This window comes from Nyctereutes procyonoides, unplaced genomic scaffold, assembly GCF_905146905.1.
Source record: "Nyctereutes procyonoides isolate TBG_1078 unplaced genomic scaffold, NYPRO_anot_genome, whole genome shotgun sequence".
NCBI lineage: Eukaryota > Metazoa > Chordata > Mammalia > Carnivora > Canidae > Nyctereutes > Nyctereutes procyonoides.
The window spans coordinates 45,590,331-45,608,980 of NW_026575140.1; positions in this window are offsets into that span (position 1 = coordinate 45,590,331).

Below are 18,650 nucleotides of genomic sequence, written 5' to 3' on the forward strand. Positions count from 1 at the left end.
ATTGAATTGTCTATAGCACTGGGAAGATTGAAGTGAGTACAAAAGATAAAGTGTCTGCCCTCATGGAGCTTACGTTCTAGTGCAGGGAGACAGACAATAAATACAGAAATGAACACACACATATACTACAATTCAGGTAGAGATAAAGGAATTAGGGAAAAATGTAACAGAATAAGGACTGGCAGATGGATGGGAGAAGACATTTGTAGAGACCGCAGATCAGGGGCGGGCTCTCTATGGAGGGGCCTAGTGAATGAAATGAGGAAGTGAATCTAGTAGAAGCCAGGTCCCGCGGCGTCCTCTGTGAAATTCCATCAACCCTTGTGCCACCAATCACAGAGGCTTCTTCCTTGACAGCAATGCCACTGAGACTTGAGGACATGACTCCTATTTCCTCTAAAGATATGCAGCAAGAACACAAATATCTGCCATATACTACACCACCTTTGTTGCCACCAGTTTTCATCACTTTCCACTGCCATTAGTATTTTAATACTAATGGCCTACCATCATGGATTTAGCAGCTCAGCTTTTTTAGGTACTAAAGGTACTGTTTAGGTACTGTTTCTTATGAGACTGGGTAAAAGGAGATAAAAACATATGAAAGAACTAGTTTAAGTGGTTTGAAAAGTCTTCTGTATCAGGAATTTTTCAAAGTTGCTTTGACAGCAGAAACCCTTTTCTCAGATTTGATCTTATGTAAAATAGATTATGTAGTATTAAACAGAAAAAAAGAAGGACTGTTTTGAATGTGGTGGGCTGGAGGTCTCAAAGATGGGACTGCCCAGCAGATTCTTTGGCCTTCCTCAAAGCCCTTGGAACAAATAGAAAGAAGATGAAGTTTACAGATGGTGGGGTTTGTTTGTTTGTGTTTTTATAAAGATATTCAATATTCATTCTTAGAGTCTCTGGTTATTGGCAAGGCACTGCCCAATAAATTGAGGGCAGGAGTGAAGAGTAGAAAAGAAATGAAATCATGTATTGCTTATATTCTGAAGGAGATAAGACAGTGAGATATATGCAAGGCACTATGTTGCTACTTCTAATTGATAACCATAAAGCATGGCTGCATTGGTCAGGAGTAATCTGATAGCAAGAAACAGAACCCCACTTTAAACTACCTCAAACAAAAGGGGAGGTTTTTTTTATGTATCAGAGATCATAATTGGTTATCAAAGAGGATCACATATAGGAAATAGTTTCATGCATGTTGGAGGCTGAGAGGATGAAAAGGGAATCCTAAGCTACCACAGGGATGATAGGTGCAGAAAGAAGCTACCTCCACCAGCTGGAGCACAAAACAGAAGGGTAAGCTTCCAGAACCATGGATCTCAGATAAATATCTCTGTGGACCTAATTCTCAGATTTTTTGAGGAAGGGGTGGCTTGCCACCTGGCTACTGTTGGTTTCTCCAAGGGGCTGTGATGAGTCAACAACTGAGAGCCAACTGGCACTGCTGGGCAGACACTGATGGTAGCAGCCAGAAAACAGAAAAGGAGTCCCTGCTCTTCTCTTTGGGCCTTCTTCTCTCCCTCTTGGGCATCCTATAAGTAAACAAGAAGCCAGCTAGCAGAGGGTTCTAGAAAATGCAGTTTGCAGAACATGGAAAGGCAGGAGGAGGCAGCTGAGAGACAACAGGTAAATAATTGGCAAATTGACTCGCAGAATGCAAGGCAGCTTTAACTCAGAAACCACAGGAAATAGGACCCGGATGCTGCCTGGATTTCCTCTCCTCTAACTTGTGCTTGTCACTGCACATCAACTCAGGCAGTCCCATTTTTCATGAACATATGCCATACGCCACCAACACTGATGCCTGATAACTTTGGCTTCTTGGAGAGGGAGCTTCGTCCTCCTTTTTTTCAGGTCTACTTATAAAAATCTTAGGAAAGACTCCAGCTAAACTTCCCACTGGAAACAGGAGCTTCATCTAAACCATCCTACCATTACCAGGAACGTAGGAATCGCCACCGAAGAAAATAGAGTAGGTGCTGGAGAAGGAACCAAGAAGTGGGTGCAGCTATATCTCAGGATAGGGATCCTGGACAGACAAAACAAAAGGTAGCCCCCACAATGGTGGCAAGGGACCTAAAACAGAAAAAAAAATGCTATAAGGTGGGAGAAGTGGAGATTGGGAAAGCTTTTCAGATGAGTTCATTGAGATGAGTTGTGAAGCAAAGGACCTGTGGAAACTGGAGAAACCTGGAAAAAGCTTCAAGGGGGAAGGAGGATTATTTAAGAAGATATGGAGTCCTCAAAATGCACCTGCTGATCAAGGCTTAGAAAGTAAACAGTTTGGTGGAATAAAAGTGAGGATTCTGGAAGAGTTGAAAAGCTAAATTAGGGGCACAACATGGAATACCTGGCTAAACTGCATGTTATTTATTCCTAGACATAGAGGTTTACAGAATTTTATGCTGCAGGGAGTTAGGAAGGATGGGTGGGAAGATGAAGCAGAACACGGGAAGCCTAAGCCCTTTGGCGTTGGCCCAGGTGACCTGAAATTTAACTAAATTATGTCTGCTCCACCTTAATCTTGCTCTAATATGAACTTGACCCAAATTTTCAGCCATTTAGAGTTTCAGGGTTTTTTTTCCCTCTTCAAGGTGGAGTGAATAAAATTGTGCTGTTTGACTAAGATCATGCTTATGAAATACTTGACCATGGGCAAGTCAAGATGAGTGTATCTCAAACTTGGTAGTCGCAAGGGGTATTTCTGTTCTCTTTTGTAATATTTCAGTGATGGATCAGTAATATTTTTGGAGGTATGAAAATTCCCACAAGAATCAAACTTGTCTAAGATTTTTGATATACCCTCTGTTCTGCTCTCAGGATACTATAGTTAATGCATAGGCATTGGATCCCATTTTAATTCCTTCCTTTCCTCCCACTACCTTTTGGCGAGAATCCCATTAACTACTACACTATTATGAAAAAGGGAAGAGAAAGACCAAATCAGTGAAATGTAATTCACATTATGTTTGTTCTTTGGGATTCTCAGAACTTTGGAGCAGGCACAAAAAAAAAACAAGCTAAGAGAGCCTAGTTTGCCATGTATGAGTACCCTCCACAATGCGGGAAACAGAGGCTGAAGGGAATGTAAACAAAATTAAATTTCTTTATGAGCTGCAGACTCTTGACAAGGACTTGTAATAGAAGAGTATATCATTCCTCCAGGAAACTCCCAACTGTCTTTTTTTTTTTAAGATTTTATTTATTTATTCATTAGACACACGGAGAGAGAGGCAGAGACATAGGCAGAGGGAAAGGAAGCCTCCCCAGAGGGAGCCCAAAGTAGGACTCAATTCCAGGACCCTGGGATCACAACCTGAGCTGAAGGCAGATGCTCAATCACTGAACCATCCAGGTGCCCACTCTCAACTGTCTTAATGTTAATGCTTTACTAGAGGTAAAAACAATCTTAGCTTGAAAATAGCAAGTCTTCTTTGCATATCAAAGTCCTTATGGACACCTTCCTTTTGCTTTACCTCCCTCAACCCCCAAGTATATAATCAGCCATTCCTTACAACCCCAGTGCAGCAGCTCTTTCTGCCCACAGGTCCTGTCCTGCTTTAATAAAACCACCTTTTTGCACCAAAGACATCTCAAGAATTCTTTCTTGGCCATTGGCTCTGGACCTAACCAACATTCCAAAAAAAACACACATTAATATGAAGACTAAATGAGGTAATATTTGTAATAAAAAATCACTTGTTAAATTCTTTGCAATTTCAAAATATGGATACCCTCACAACCACATGAATGGAGCTGAGGCCAGGATTCACCCACTGGCCTATTTTGGTTCAGGTGACATTTGCAGACATTGCTGTTCAGCTTCTTTCTCCAATTCCTCTGCCATGGTTAGAAGCCAGCTGACTCAGAAGGGCTCAAGGTCAGAGATGAGTATGCCCAAATTTCTAAGTCGCCAAAATCTGAGAAGGATCTAGAACTCAGAAAAGTTAGAGCTACTCTGGGGGCAACTGCAGCTATAAGATGGATGAATCAACTCGAAAGCACCTGCCAGGGGACACCTAGGTGGCTCAGCAGTTGAGCGTCTGCCTTTAGCCTGGGACGTGATCCCAGGGTCCTGGGCTTGAGTCCCACATCGGGTTCCCTACAGGGAGCCTGCTTCTCCTTCTGCCTGTGCCTCTGCCCAACCCCCATCCCTCACAAATGAATAAATAAAATCTTTATTAAAAAAAAAAAAGCAAGCACCTGCCAGGATTGATAACTACATGAACAAGCTGACTAACCAGAAGAGAATAACCAAAAAACATGTGCAAGTAAAAACACACCAATCATAATTGTTTCTTAGCAAAGTGTGTTAATTCCAGTCCAGCTGTGACTTTTCCCAGATATGCAGAGCTCAGCTAGTCACTCAAAGGCAACAGCTTTAAAACTTCCAAGGACTTCTGATTGTCTCTGGGGTAAAACCCAAACTCCCTGCCCCTTCCATCCAGGACCCTTCATAAACTGGCTCTGATTCACTGCCTTCACAACCCCAGTTTCTCTCCTTGGATGGCTCTTTTTCTATTGGATCCAGCCTTCCCAGGACTCTGACATTGGGGCTGATGGCACCCTCTCCCCAACTGTCCCATTACCACTTCTACTCGTTTTTCATGACACAGATCAGATATCACTTCCTCTGAGAAGATGGGCATTCTTACATTCTCCTTCCTTATAAAACACAACTATTTAAATAGATGGTCTTTCAACTAGACTATGAATAGTCCCTTGAAGGCAGAAGCTAGGGCTGATTCATGATTACATTGCATCTCCCTGTCTCTCTCCACCCCAAATTTGGCATTTATAAAATTTTTGGAAAGAATGAGAAAACAGTATCTTTCTTGCATGAATATTTTTCCCTGAACCCTGTTTCTTCTTGGATCCCCCTTTCAATTAAAGCAGTAGTAGAATGGAGAGCAGGTTCTGGGATCCCTCAGACCTTGTCATCGCCCTAGTCTGCCACTTATTAACTTTGTGACCATAATCAAGTTACTCAAATTCTCTGTCAGTCCTCTCATTTTGTGATGAGAATAATTACATTTGGAGAAAATATGATGACCAAATAAGGAAGTATTTATAATTTTAAAAAATATGAATAAGAGAAATGCTATGTAAAATTATTTTAAAGTGGAAATAAGTAAGTTTTTTAAAAATATTTTATTTATTTATTCATGAGACACACAGACAGAGAGAGAGGCAGAGGCAGAGGGAGAAGCAGGCTCCATGCAGGGAGCCTGACGTGGGACTCGATCCTGGGTCTCCAGGATCATGCCCTGGGCTGAAGGCAGCGCTAAACCGCTGAGCCACCTGGGCTGACCACAAGTAAGTTTTTTTAAAGTTATTTACTCAGAGGGTAGAGTAGGAAGACAGAAAACAATAAACAAATTAAAGGAGGCGAAGATAATGAGAGAATTTCATAAGTAGCTTCTGATAAGAGGTAAATAAAAATGGCTAATATAGTGTCTGAAATGAAAGTCTGAAGAATGTGGATATGTCCACCAGCCTAGAAGCTCTCAGAACCCCATACTATGTTGATTTTATTGAGGTTTCATTACAAAGGCATGATCAATTATTAATTCCATTCCCAGCCCCTCGCCCCTCTCTGGAGGATGAGAGATGAGGCTGGAAATTCTAAGCTTCTAATCCTGGATTGGTCCTTTTTGGTGATCAGTTCCCATCCAGAAGTCCACCCAGAGCTGCCTCATTAGAACAAAAGATGCTCCTGGTGCTCTTACCACTTATGAATTTATAAGGGTTTTAGGAATCCTGTGCAGGAACTGGGGGCAGAGACCAATATATATCTGTTTTCTATTATCTCACAGCAGTCAATTCCAGTTACAACAAAACAAGGTAGCTGGTGAGCCATTTTAAGGACAGAAATAAAATTTACCAGGGAAACCTGCTTCTCTTACAACTATGTGAAATGATAGCTCAGATTTTAGGGGGAAAACAAATCCAAAAGTAATTGAAAGGTAAACCGGGACTCAAGGGGTAATAAAACAAAGGACAGCTATAATGAGAGTTATCCAATTATAATTCTGTGGAGAATATGAAATAATACCCCATCAAGTTCTCTATTACAAAAGGCATTCGTTTAAGGCTGCAGTTGTGAATAATTATTCCAATCAAAGATTTCCATAGAGTAACAATGGTGGTATATAAACTATATAAGCAATCAGTTAATGAAACGAGTCATAAAGAATGAGATAAACACCTCTAATATTAACTATAAATGCAGCTTCTCTCTTGCCTTTCCTTTGTATACAGCAATGAGAAATGGAGGCTGAGTGACAGATATAAATAAAATTCAACATGTGCACAGTGAAGTAGCATCACTTAGCTGGAGGGCATGTGGTTGGTCACCTGAGATGTTGATGGTAAAGTCTGATTGTCTGGAGATAATGAATATGACAAAATATACAAATCAAAGTCACAGTCTTATGTTATACATAACCTCAGAGGTCTTAGTTTAAGATGCATTTATTTTTAATTTTTAAGGTAAACTTAATAATAATTTAATAAATTAAGTAACCCCTTAATTTGGTTTTTTTTTTTTTTTAGATTATTCAAGGGAAAATTCTTTTTATTTCTGTTTTTTTCTTTTTTTTGGTTTAAAAAAATACAAGTTTAAAGAAAAAAAATTAAACATTCACAGTAATGCCAGTGCACAAAAATAACCATTTTACTATTTGTGTATTTCATTCTTATCTTGTTTTTCTTTGCATATGAATATAAATAGATTGAAAAATGAAAATCATTCTCTCTATATAATTCATACCCTGCCTTTTTCATACTGATCGTTATTTTAAGCCCAGAGCTAACAAGTTTGGTTGTCTAAAATATTCACAGAGTATTAGAAGCAGCAAATTATAAGAGAGATTTAGGGACCGTTAAAGGAAAATATGCTCTCAACTCTCAAATGAGTGTCTGAGAGTGTAGTAAATTAGAAAAATCTTTGAGTGAATAAAATATTAAAATTATTAATTTTAATATTAGGATTAGAGAGGAACTCAGAGATCATGCAATTCAACTATTGTGCAAATGTTTAATTACTTCTACGGCATCATTGTGGAATGAATATCTTAGTGACAAAGAATGTAGTACTTCCCAATGAAGCCCTTTCCATTTCCAGAATGGTTTGTATGCTAGTTAGGGCAGGGCTCATATCTGTAACAAGTAATCTAGTCAAGTCCAAAATAGGTTACCTAATGGGTAGCAGGCTTCACCCCAGGTACTGAGTCAGAGCACGGTCTCCTTTCATTTCTGGCATGTAGCTTCTAAGGCTTCCAGTATCATCCACATGCGGCTAGTGGAAGGAGAAAGAGCACGGAGGATTGTGCAAAGGAGTTATTTCTAGAGCAGGCCTGAAAGCAGCAAATGTCACATTCCATTGGTCAGAACTGGATCACATGGACACACCTAACTGCAAACAAGGCTGGGAAATATGTCTAATTTTGTGCCCAGGACAAGGAGAAACAGGTTTTCCTAAATGATTAGCCACTCAATGCTACAGTTTTATCCATCAGAAATTTCGTTCTAATGTTGAGCCAAAATTCCACATAGATTGGTTCTTTTTTTTTTCATAGATTGGTTCTAATTCTGCCCCAAGACAGTATAAAATTATTCTAATCCCTCTTCCATAAGGTAACCCTTCAAATATCTAAAGAATGATTTTATGTCTCTCATATGTTTTATTGTCTTCAATCTAAATACCTCCAATTTCTTTAATTTCTTCATTTGACATTAATAGTAACTTCATTTGAGGGCCATTTTATATAGAAATAAGCACATTTACATACATCAGTATACCCCAAAGGCATTAAATTTTTAGGCATGAAAATAATAACTAATGTGTAAATAAATCTCAACTATCTACTAATTATTTAAGCTTACAGGAAAAGTGTGTAACACAGTCCAAATGTCACTGAAGATTATTAAAAAGGACTTTACTGTTTTGAAAAGTTAAGTGTCATGTAACAAGATATTACAGTGGGACTTGTTTGCCCTATCTTAGTATCAAATAAGGCATTCTATACATATCAGGATCCCAAAATGAGCCTGAGATACAACTTCTCCATTTACCCCTATTCTTCCAAATGCAGATTTATAAAGAAAATGATCCTGAGAAAATAGTCCAAGTCTCTTAAACTCCTCAGTCAGATCAAAAATAAAAATGGGGCCAGATTAAAAAAAATTGGGGAAAGGAGATGCACTCAAAGAGGAGTGAGTTTGCCTTGCTCTAAGTCTCTACTTGACTGTTTTGGAAAAGTGGAATTACTATCTTCTGAATCCTAGTGAAGTGATCTTCAAGAGGACCACTTGGAGAGATTCTCCAGAGATTCTGGAGTGTGGCCACTGCAGTTGGGAGGTACCAAGGTGAAAACTGGTGTTTAAGAAAGCACAAGGAGACTGTGGACGACATAGAGAGTGAGGAAGAGAAAGATTGATTAGTTTAGGGACCCAGAGCCAGGGTTGCTGTCATGGTGAGATCAGCCTTTATTTTGGAGTCTGACAAGGCAATATAGGCATGTTTCCTATGGACTGTCTGTGGGCCACACAGACCGTATTAATATGGAGTCTTCTTGGTTCTTACTTAATAGGGTGACCCAGAGGAGAAGAAGATATCTGGGAGCTGAGAAAGTAATCATATGTCTTGCCATTGAGAATAGAGATGCATCTGCCTAAGTCAAAAGAAATGGAAGAGAGTAGAATTAGCATAGCACTTTTATAGAGCTCACAAAAGCATATCAAGAGGAAGTCAAACTTAATTATCTTCTGGGCCCATCCAGAGCTGCCAATTTAATCATCTTCCAGGGCTATAGGACATAAAGATACACAGCCAAGTAAAAATTTCCCATCTCCTTATTGCACCTCCCCACACTTTGCCATGTGCAAAGGTGGTATATGAAGACCAGATGAACAGGGACAGGAGAAGGAGAAACCCAAATGTCCCCTTCCTGCTGTGACCTCCAGTCCAAAGCAGACCCAACTTGGGGAAGGAACAAAATGTGGTTTCAGAGTTTTGATTAAAATCTTACATAGAGCATTCCAAAAACTGAATTGAAACTGTGTTTACAACTTAAAATAACCCTAAGACTGTTTTTTTTTTTCTCTAAGATTGAACAGAAAATTTATGAGGCCTGCCCAATTTTCAATCAGGCATGGGGGAGAGATGATGACAAGTAGTGTTTGTTCAACATGCTGGTTCCATTGGGTATTTGGAAAATTCACTAATGTGGAACATCTCCTTCCCAGATGATTCTAGATAAAAAGGATTTTTATCTGGAATAAAAAATGACTAAGTATAGTCACAGGATATGTGACATGAAACAGACAATTAGGAATACCCCTTATCTGGATATGATTTGCTATGTTTGGCTAACAAATCATCCCAGAAACCTTAGTGGTCTTACCCACACCAGTTTATTTCTCACTCACAAAATCTGCTTAGGTCAGACAGCTCTCTAAGGCTGTTCTCTTCCAAACAGGGATCCAGACTCTTTCCATTTTGTGGCTACATCATCTGGATAAAAAACAGCTTCCAAAGTTACAAAAGAAAGAACCTGCAGAGCTCATGCCCACTCTCAAATGTTGCTCTGCAGGGTTAACCCGTGTCACTTTTGTTCAGACTATTGTTGAAAATTGGTCACATGGCTCTATCTGAAGGTAAGGGCCCAGGGCATTTTTCCTTTGGGCTGAGGAAGGAAAGGAAAGCTGGGTAAGGTTAGCACCAGTTAGTTTGTGTAGAGACCTCAAACCTCCTGACTGGCTACTACAGCATAGATAAGAAGGACATCTAATGTTGCATCACTGGGAGGGTCATAATGTTCTTGTTCCTTCCTAACTGAAGATCCAGAATTAATCTCATGCCTCTCTTAGGAAGTGACAATTTGCATCAAAGGGAGAGGAGTGTAATAATACACCTTTTCACTATAAGGAAGATAAGCAATCTGAGGAAAAGTGAGACATGGAGAGAGGTGAGAACAGTGAGGTCACCAAGAGTGCTATAGGTTTAATATACAGATGTATGGTTATTGGGTTAACAAATAATAGTGATTAGCAAGTTGCAAACTATGTTTTAAGGAACATTCTCCAAGGAAATCTCTGATCAAAATTAGTGTCTGAAGCACATATTAAGGATCAGCATGAAACAGAAATATACACAAATGATGGTGAGTGTTTTAAAAGGCCAGTAATGGGAATTATAGTAATGGTTACTTGATTAAACACACTCAATATGTCCAACAATGGGCAAGATGTTCTACAAACATTTTATCCTTATTACAAAAGAAAGAATGTATTGTGATACTCATTGTATAGATGAGAAACAAGAAGAACTGAAGTTAGGTCATATGAGATAGGAATCTTTTAACTCCAAGCAGTGGAAACTCTTGCTTAAATGATATGAAAATGCACTGTCTTACTGAACAGCTAATCCAGAGGGCGAGAATTAAGTTTCTACTGTGTTAACAGGGTGCCAAGCTATTTCCATCTTTCCATTCTGCCACCTATAACTTCTTTTCGGTCATAAGATGGCTGCCATCAGGAGATGCTTCCCAATTAATATTAGTAAGAGAAAGAGAAAAAAAGAACTGCTTTCCCTTTCTTGGAAGCCACCTGCTTTCCATCAGTCCAGTGGTTCTCAACTGAAGATAATTATGCCTTCCCAGGGAAATTTGGAAATGTCTGGAGACATATTTGGTTGCCATGACAGGAGGCAGAGACATTATTAGCATCTAGTGGGTAGAGATGTTGTTGCAGGATATGCACAGGATAGCCTCCCATGACAAAGACAAAGCATTAGTCAAAACAAAAGATCAATAGTGTTGAGGTTGAGGAACTCTGTGTGGATTAAAGCTACATAAGACCAAGAAACACATCTGTGTTCACCAGTTTATCCCCAGCATGTAGCACAGTGCCTGACACATAGAAAGTATGTGATAAATATTTTGCTTAAAATTGATGGAATGGGGATCCCTGGGTGGCGCAGTGGTTTGGCGCCTGCCTTTGGCCCAGGGCGCGATCCTGGAGACCCGGGATCGAATCCCACGTTGGGCTCCCGGTGCATGGAGCCTGCTTCTCCCTCTGCCTGTGTCTCTGCCTCTCTCTCTCTCTCACTGTGTGCCTATCATAAATAAATAAAAATTAAAAAAAATAAAATAAAATAAAATTGATGGAATGATCCTCATGATGGTTCTGTGGTATAGGCAAGCTAGGTATCATTATTACTTTTTTTTTTTCTTACATAAAAGGATGTTTAGGTTCAGAGAGCCTAACTCAATGTCAATGTCACAAAATCAAGAATCGAACTCAACCTTCCTAAAACTGTTTAGCAGTATTCTTTCCCACTGCCCATGTTTCCCATGCTTCTCTACCAATATAGATCTTGGTGTAAGACTACCCTCAGCTAGATTTTAAGAAGCCAAGACTCAAGTTGACACACAGAGATAGATCATCAGTTCCCAAAGTTAGGTTGCTTCAGCCTCATACAACCTTTCTCTAGCTACAGGCCCACTTACTTTGCAATTCATTATTAGAGTCTACCTTTTTGGGGAGCCATTTTCCCTGGCCCCAGAGATTGGAAAGCTACTGTAGTTTTGTTCTATGAAGCAGGCCTGAGATCTCAACTACACTGAAGACATCAGTCAGCTGTTTTCAGAGTTCCTGTTCTTGTTGTTTCCTTCTGTCTGCTACTGCAAAGAATTTGGTAGTTTGAGTGATCTAAAGTGGGGCAAGTTGTTCACTACCTTGATCTGATTCTGGAGGTTTTTATAAAACATCTTCATATGAAAGCTCAGATGACTGTCCAGGGTCGAGGTCTCTTAAAGATATCTGGAATTTGAAATTTGGGTTAGGAAGAACCTTCAAGGATTGCTGAGAGCAGATACTTAATCCTTAGCACTCTACCACTCTGACCTTCCCCAAGAAATTGCTGATGTGGTAAGATAACACACCCGAGTCATCTCTTGCACTGTAGGAGTTCAATACATGTTTGCTTCCTGTATCTCTTTCCATCCCTGAATATTTAAGTTCTAGATTAGTCTTACAACTAAAGAGTAAAGTTTGGGGTGGTGCAGAAACTCTGTTTTTAATGGTATGGAAGAGAAGTGCCTAAAAAGTGAGCCTTATAATAAAGAAGACCTGGCTGTCACCCTCATTTCTATTCTTGTTTACTTGATCACTCAACTATTTTTACTGAAACATGGAAACTAATGATTTTTTTAAAACTTGGAGAAAGAGGATACTCTTCTCTAAATAGTCTCACAAAGACAAGGATAGTATCTAGGAGGTTTAATTTTATCAGTTGACAAATATTTATTGAATCTGCTCTGCGTGACATGACACTGGACACTGCAAGCCTCAGAAAAGCTTTAGACTCAGGTCCCAACTCCAGAAGATCAGGATACTTCTAACTTAAAATCTCATGGGTCATACAAGATACAAACTTAGTAAAATGGAATGCTAAGTGTCTATAATTAACAACAATCTATTACAACCCCCAAAGAGAAGTCTCAAGGCAATATTGGAAAAAATGGATGAATATAGGGTAATAGAAATTAATTGTAAACAATTTAGTACAAAATAGAGATTTCTAAAGTAATCATTGACTTTAGCCAATCTTTGGCTACATTTGAGAAATTTTTAGAAATCAGATATGAGATGGTCTTTAAAGAATGCATAGTATTTAGGTAGGATGAGTTTACATTATACTGCCCAGTCCAGTTTACCCAAAATAAATTCTTTATGGGAGCAGAAGCTGATTTAGTTTACTAGTTTCTAAAACATATTCTAGGAAATGATTCATCATTTTTGAATCATCATTTTTGAATTGAGAATACTGAAAACTGTACTTGATAAAAACCAAATTCTCAAGATAATTTCATATATTCATGAAATTCATTCCATTGTTCCCTGGGGTTCTTCCTACATAGTTCCCATGGTGTAAATAAATATAACAGATCAAGGAAATCATGAGTTAATAGTACCATTAGGTAGTTTTGAGTCACTACTTGCAGAATTTTTGAACACCTTCCCTAACTTCCATTTCCTTTTGTGGCCAACATGATCTGAGTGGCCTCAGTTTTACTCCTTTGGCCAGAGGTGCCAATCTCTGCATTTCATCATCTACTTATTGATCTCTCCTCTCCAAAGCCAGATAGATCTTTCTAAAACTCAAATATGAACCTAACACTATCTTGATTAGTGTCATCAGTGGTTTTTCATTGGTTTTAGCAAAGTTCTGCAGGGTTTATATACTCCTGTGGATAATCAAAACATGTCAAGTATAGTTTTTAAGGAATTGATTTCCAGATACCTAATTTCCATTCATACTCTTTGCTAAAGTTGATGTGCCTGCAAAGACACCTATGGCTAGAGAATCCCTTTCTCTACTTTCCAAAAAAACCCAAGAAACAAAAAAAATGGCCAAACTTCACACTTATAGTAGATTGCTTTGGGAATTTCTTAGGTTATAAACAACTTTAAGGTACCACAAAATCCTTAGCTTATAAACAACTTTAAGGTACCACAAAGGGAAAAATTTGAAATATTAGTATAGCTATGGAGAATGTGAATATCACCCACAAGTGGGTAGAAAAACTCTATTGTAAATTTGATGGGTTCCATATTTCTTGTTTGCAAAGATAGAAGAAGAAAAAAAATTTTTTAGAAGAAGAAATTGAAAAAGACATAAATTGTAAGCTGAGGATTAAACATTGTTTGATAATGAATCATTATACAATCTTTAGGCACATAAAAATATCAAGAACTTGGTAACATTTCTATGACAAAACTTCTTCCACTTTCATCTACTTACTTATATAAAGACTTCTCAGAACCTAAATGTTTAAAAGCAACAACAAAAGCAATAGAGCTGATACTTACCCTTGACCCATTCTAGCAAAGAATAGTATTTATTCATGGATTTTTAAACTGACTTTTTAAGAAGTTACTATCCTTTTTTACTAAGAAATTCAGTGCCAATGAAGGTCTAATGTTTTCTTAATATGTATAAAAATGTATAATATCTGTTTGATATTTGAGAGACTATACATGTACTATATCAATTTTGGACAGTTTTACTAGCCAGATATATTTGTTGCTAATTTAAAAAAATGTTTTCAATTTTTAAACTTTCAGGTTAATTTTTGAATTTCAGGATTTGGGGTAAGGGATTAAGGTATTGTTCCTTAAAAAAATGTTTTATTTATTTATTCATGAGAGACACACAGAGAAAGGTAGAGACATAGACAGAGGGAGAAGCAGGCTCCCCAGAGGGAGCCTGATGTAGGACTCTATCCCAGGACTCTGGGGTCACCACCTGAGCCAAAGGCAGATGTTTAACCACTGAGCCACTTGGGTGCCCCTAAGGTATTGTTCTTATGCTAATAATTATAATACTAATTCAATCAAGAAAAAAATGTAATAAAAAATATGGTTCCAGAACATTATATAAGTGTTAAATTATTTTTCTTTTAGGGAAATGTGAAATGATCAGTGAAATGTTTTCATGAATAAAAGTCATTGAGATAAAATTCTGAACAGAACTACATAAGAAGAATAGAGTTAAGTTTATTCTGTATAAGAACTGAGTTTCACACAAATGCAATAATTATTCTCCAGGTTTCAGGAGAATAGATAGGTTTTAGTTTCTTCATCTGCAAAGTGGGGATAATAGTATTTGTAGCTCTTGCATAGGACTGTTTATGGGGATTAGAAATCATGTGTGCAAGGGCACCTGGGTGGTGAAGTTGGTTAAGCCTCCAACTTTTGGTTTCCACTCAGGTCTTCCATCATGTAAGGATCATAAGATGGAGCCCCACGTCAGCTCTATACTCAGCATGGAGTCTGCTTGGGATTCTCTCCTTCCCCCTATGCTCTCCCACTTATGCTCTCTTTCTCTTGCTCTCTCTAAAATAAATAAATCTTTAAAAAAGACTTCATTCAAATACATAAAACAATATCTAGAGTATATTAATCATTCATCAAATGTCAGCATTTACCATCAAAATAGTGCCTTAGCACTCACAAATTATTCATGACTTAGATCATTTGTGAGCAGCCTCAAGGCCTCTTATGTGGGGAACTGAGAAATTATACCAGAGCGTTCCTTTGAGTGAAGGCTGGAGAAACGATTTACCAAGCTTAGAATGCTGTTGATTGAGTGAGGCTACCTCACATATCATGTGCCTCATAATCTGATGTTGTTTTCACTTCAGATATTTTTGAAGTACAAACAGGAAGTGTTTTGTTCAAGGATATATGGCATAGAAAAGTGTGCCCAGTACACTGAGTCCAGAAAGTCGTACATTTGGTTCAACAAATTGGCAGAGGCACTTTACATTTAAACAAACCACTGCAGAGGGGAGATGACCAGTTGAGCTGCTCTTCCAAATACCAGAAGTCACTGAGGGGCACCTGGGTGTCTCAATGGTTGAGCATCTGCCTTTGGCTCAGGGTGTGATCCTGGATAGAATTCCACATCGGGCTCCCCACTGGGAGCCTGCTTCTCCCTCTGCCTATATCTTTGCCTCTCTCGCTCTCTCTCTCTCTGTGTCTCTCATGAATAAATAAAGTCTTAAAAAAAAGAAGTCACTGAGATTTTTATAATTTCACAGAAGAAGGGAGTTTAAATCTAGATGGGGAAAGAATTTAAACATACACACACACACACAATTTTAAGACCATTAAACACAGGAAATATACATTTTTAAAAGGTATATCTAGAAATAGCCACTAAAAATATGAGAACACTAGAAGTGAATCTAACAGATATGTGTAAAATTTTCTCGGGGAGACTTATAAAATTTTATTGAAAGACTCTAAAGACTGAAATAAATGCTCATGAATTGGGACACTTATAAGAGTCCAGTTCTCCCCTGAATTGTTGTATACATTTAAAGAAATAAAATATAAAATCCTAAAATGTTTTCTGTGTAATTTGGTGATATGGGCTCATGTCTCCCCAGAATTCATATAAGGAAGCCCTAACCCCCAGTACCTCAGATTGTGACTATGTTTGGAGATAGGGCTTTTAAAGAAGTAACTAAATTAAAATTGAGGTTATTAGAGTAAAATTGAAAATAAGCATACCCTATAATCCAGTATTCCAATTCTTTGACATGTATATACTGAGTACATTTTAATGAGCACACAGACACATGTAGAAGAATGCTCAGAGAAGCACTTTTTGTAATAATAGATAAATGCATGAAGCCTAAATATCCACCTCCAGAAATATGGTTACATGAACACAGTGGAGTCTATTTGCCAATGAAAAAAATGTTTAAGAGCATCACAAATAAACATGATACTTCTCACAACTGTGATAATTAGATTTAAAAATTAGATTGCAAAAAAATATATATGATGAGATGTCACTAAAATTAAATTAAAATGAAAACTATTGGTAATGGGAACATACATGTGAAGTAAAAAATGTATTTTGAAAAAAGAAATCAGAATTATCAGGTGAAATTTGGAACAGTATTTCTGAGTGGGGTGGTATGGATTGGGGGAGAGATAACACAGAAGTACCATCACTTGGGGTATTAATAAATAATAATGACATAAAATCAAGCTTTTCATACTAGATTTACACCTTCTATATATCTTAAATTTATACTATCTATATATCTTAAATACTTTATAATACATTAAATAAAAACAGTAATTTCATTGTAAGTTCTGTTACAAATTATTAATAACTTTATTGACAATAATTATCTCCTCTCGCTATACTTTATCATTTCCCATAATCACTTTTATTCTGTCTCAAAGGATGACTATCATAAAAATATAGTGCTTACATTTCAAATAGGTAAAGGTTGACTGTTGTAGAAAAATTTGACCTAACAAGTGTCCTTATCTCTTTAAGCTGAATGACAAGAAAATACAATAGATAAATCTCTCACATGAGAGACCAAAGGAAACTTTTCCTTAGTAAGGATGACCACAATTCATCATTCAAATGGGAACACTTTTGACAGTGACATGGAGAAATATTAAATTAAAATAAATGGAGAAATAATAAACCTATAACATGAAGAATAAAGAAGACTGTCATAGATGATCTATCCCCAGTTGATCATTTTACTGGCCACTGCTCTTTGTTTCTTTTATCAGCTATTAAACTGAGGTTTCTTTTTTAAAAAAAAATTTTTTTAATATTTATTTATGATAGTCACACACAGAGAGAGAGGGGCAGAGACATAGGCAGAGGGAGAAACAGGCTCCATGCACCGGGAGCCTGACGTGGGATTCGATCCCGGGTCTCCAGGATCGCGCCCTGGGCCAAAGGCAGGCGCCAAACCGCTGCGCCACCCAGGGATCCCTGAGGTTTCTTTTTTTTTTTTTTTTAAGATTTTATTTATGTACGAGAGAGAGAGAGAGAGAGAGAGAGAGAGAGAGAAGTAGAGACAGAGCCAGAGGTAGAAGCAGGCTCCATGCAGGGAGCCCGAAGTGGGACTTGATCCCGGGACTCCAGGATCATTCCCTGAACCAAAGGCATAACTTAACTGCTGAGCCACCCAGGCATCCCTAAACTGAGGTTTCTTTATTAACACACAAAAGTACCTGAATGAAGTAGTTTGTGTCTATGTCATAGTTTCCTCTTTATTAAAGCTGATTCCTGGATTTCCATTTCTGACAAGTTGTTAAGCGGTCTGGAGAAAATTTTATGATTTATAAGACCAAAAAAAGTGCTTGATAGATGTACCATTGAGGTAGAGCAAAACAGGCTTTAAAAATGCAGGCCAGAAAAGATAAGGAAGAGGGAAACCAGCAAGGGCAGGTAGCTCAGGAGTGGTAGTGTCTTGAAAGTGTCTGATTCTGATTCTAGTGGCCAAGAGTTTGGGCATTCATACTTCAAGTGGGGCACCAAAGACCATTCCTGGCACCTGAATAAATGGGAAGGTGGTCCTGAACCCCTTTTTCAAGCAGGAACCTGGAAGATGATATCCTCCAGGGATCTTTAGGTGAGGAGGATGGAATACCCTGTAGAGGAAAACTGTGGTAATACTTGCATTCTTAGCATTGACTGTGAGTGAAAAGGTTAAAAAAAAAAAAAAAAAGAAAGAAAAGAAAAGAAAATCTTCCCTGAGAAATCTCAACAGAATCCCACAGTCACATAACCCCAGGCAAGAATTCACGCTTATTTGTGGTCTAAGAACTTGAAATAAAAATAATTGAGTTGAAAATAATCCTATATTGGTAGTGTCTGACAGGTGCCCGACAGAGCATAAGTAGATCCTTTTTTAGGGGAAATCACATTAAATTCAGTCTTGAAACAAGAAAAGATATGGATTACGTTTTTAGTCATGTGAGCTCACAGTCAGATATCAACAATGTGTGAAGCAAAATGCAACAGAAACAACCAGTAAAATTAGATCCAGTAAGTAGTTTTATGTATAAAAGTTAACAAATAGATATTTTAAAAGCATGTTTAATATGCTTAAAGAACCAGTAAGAGTATCAAAGTATGACCAGAAAGATGTGGAAAAGAAAACAAAACTTTTAGAACTGAAAAATATAATAACTGAAATGAAAACTCAATGGATAGGTTGAATAGAAGATTAAGACAGAGCTAAAGATAGTTAGAGACTTAAGAGCTAATAAAATTTCATAGATTGCATTACAGAATATTA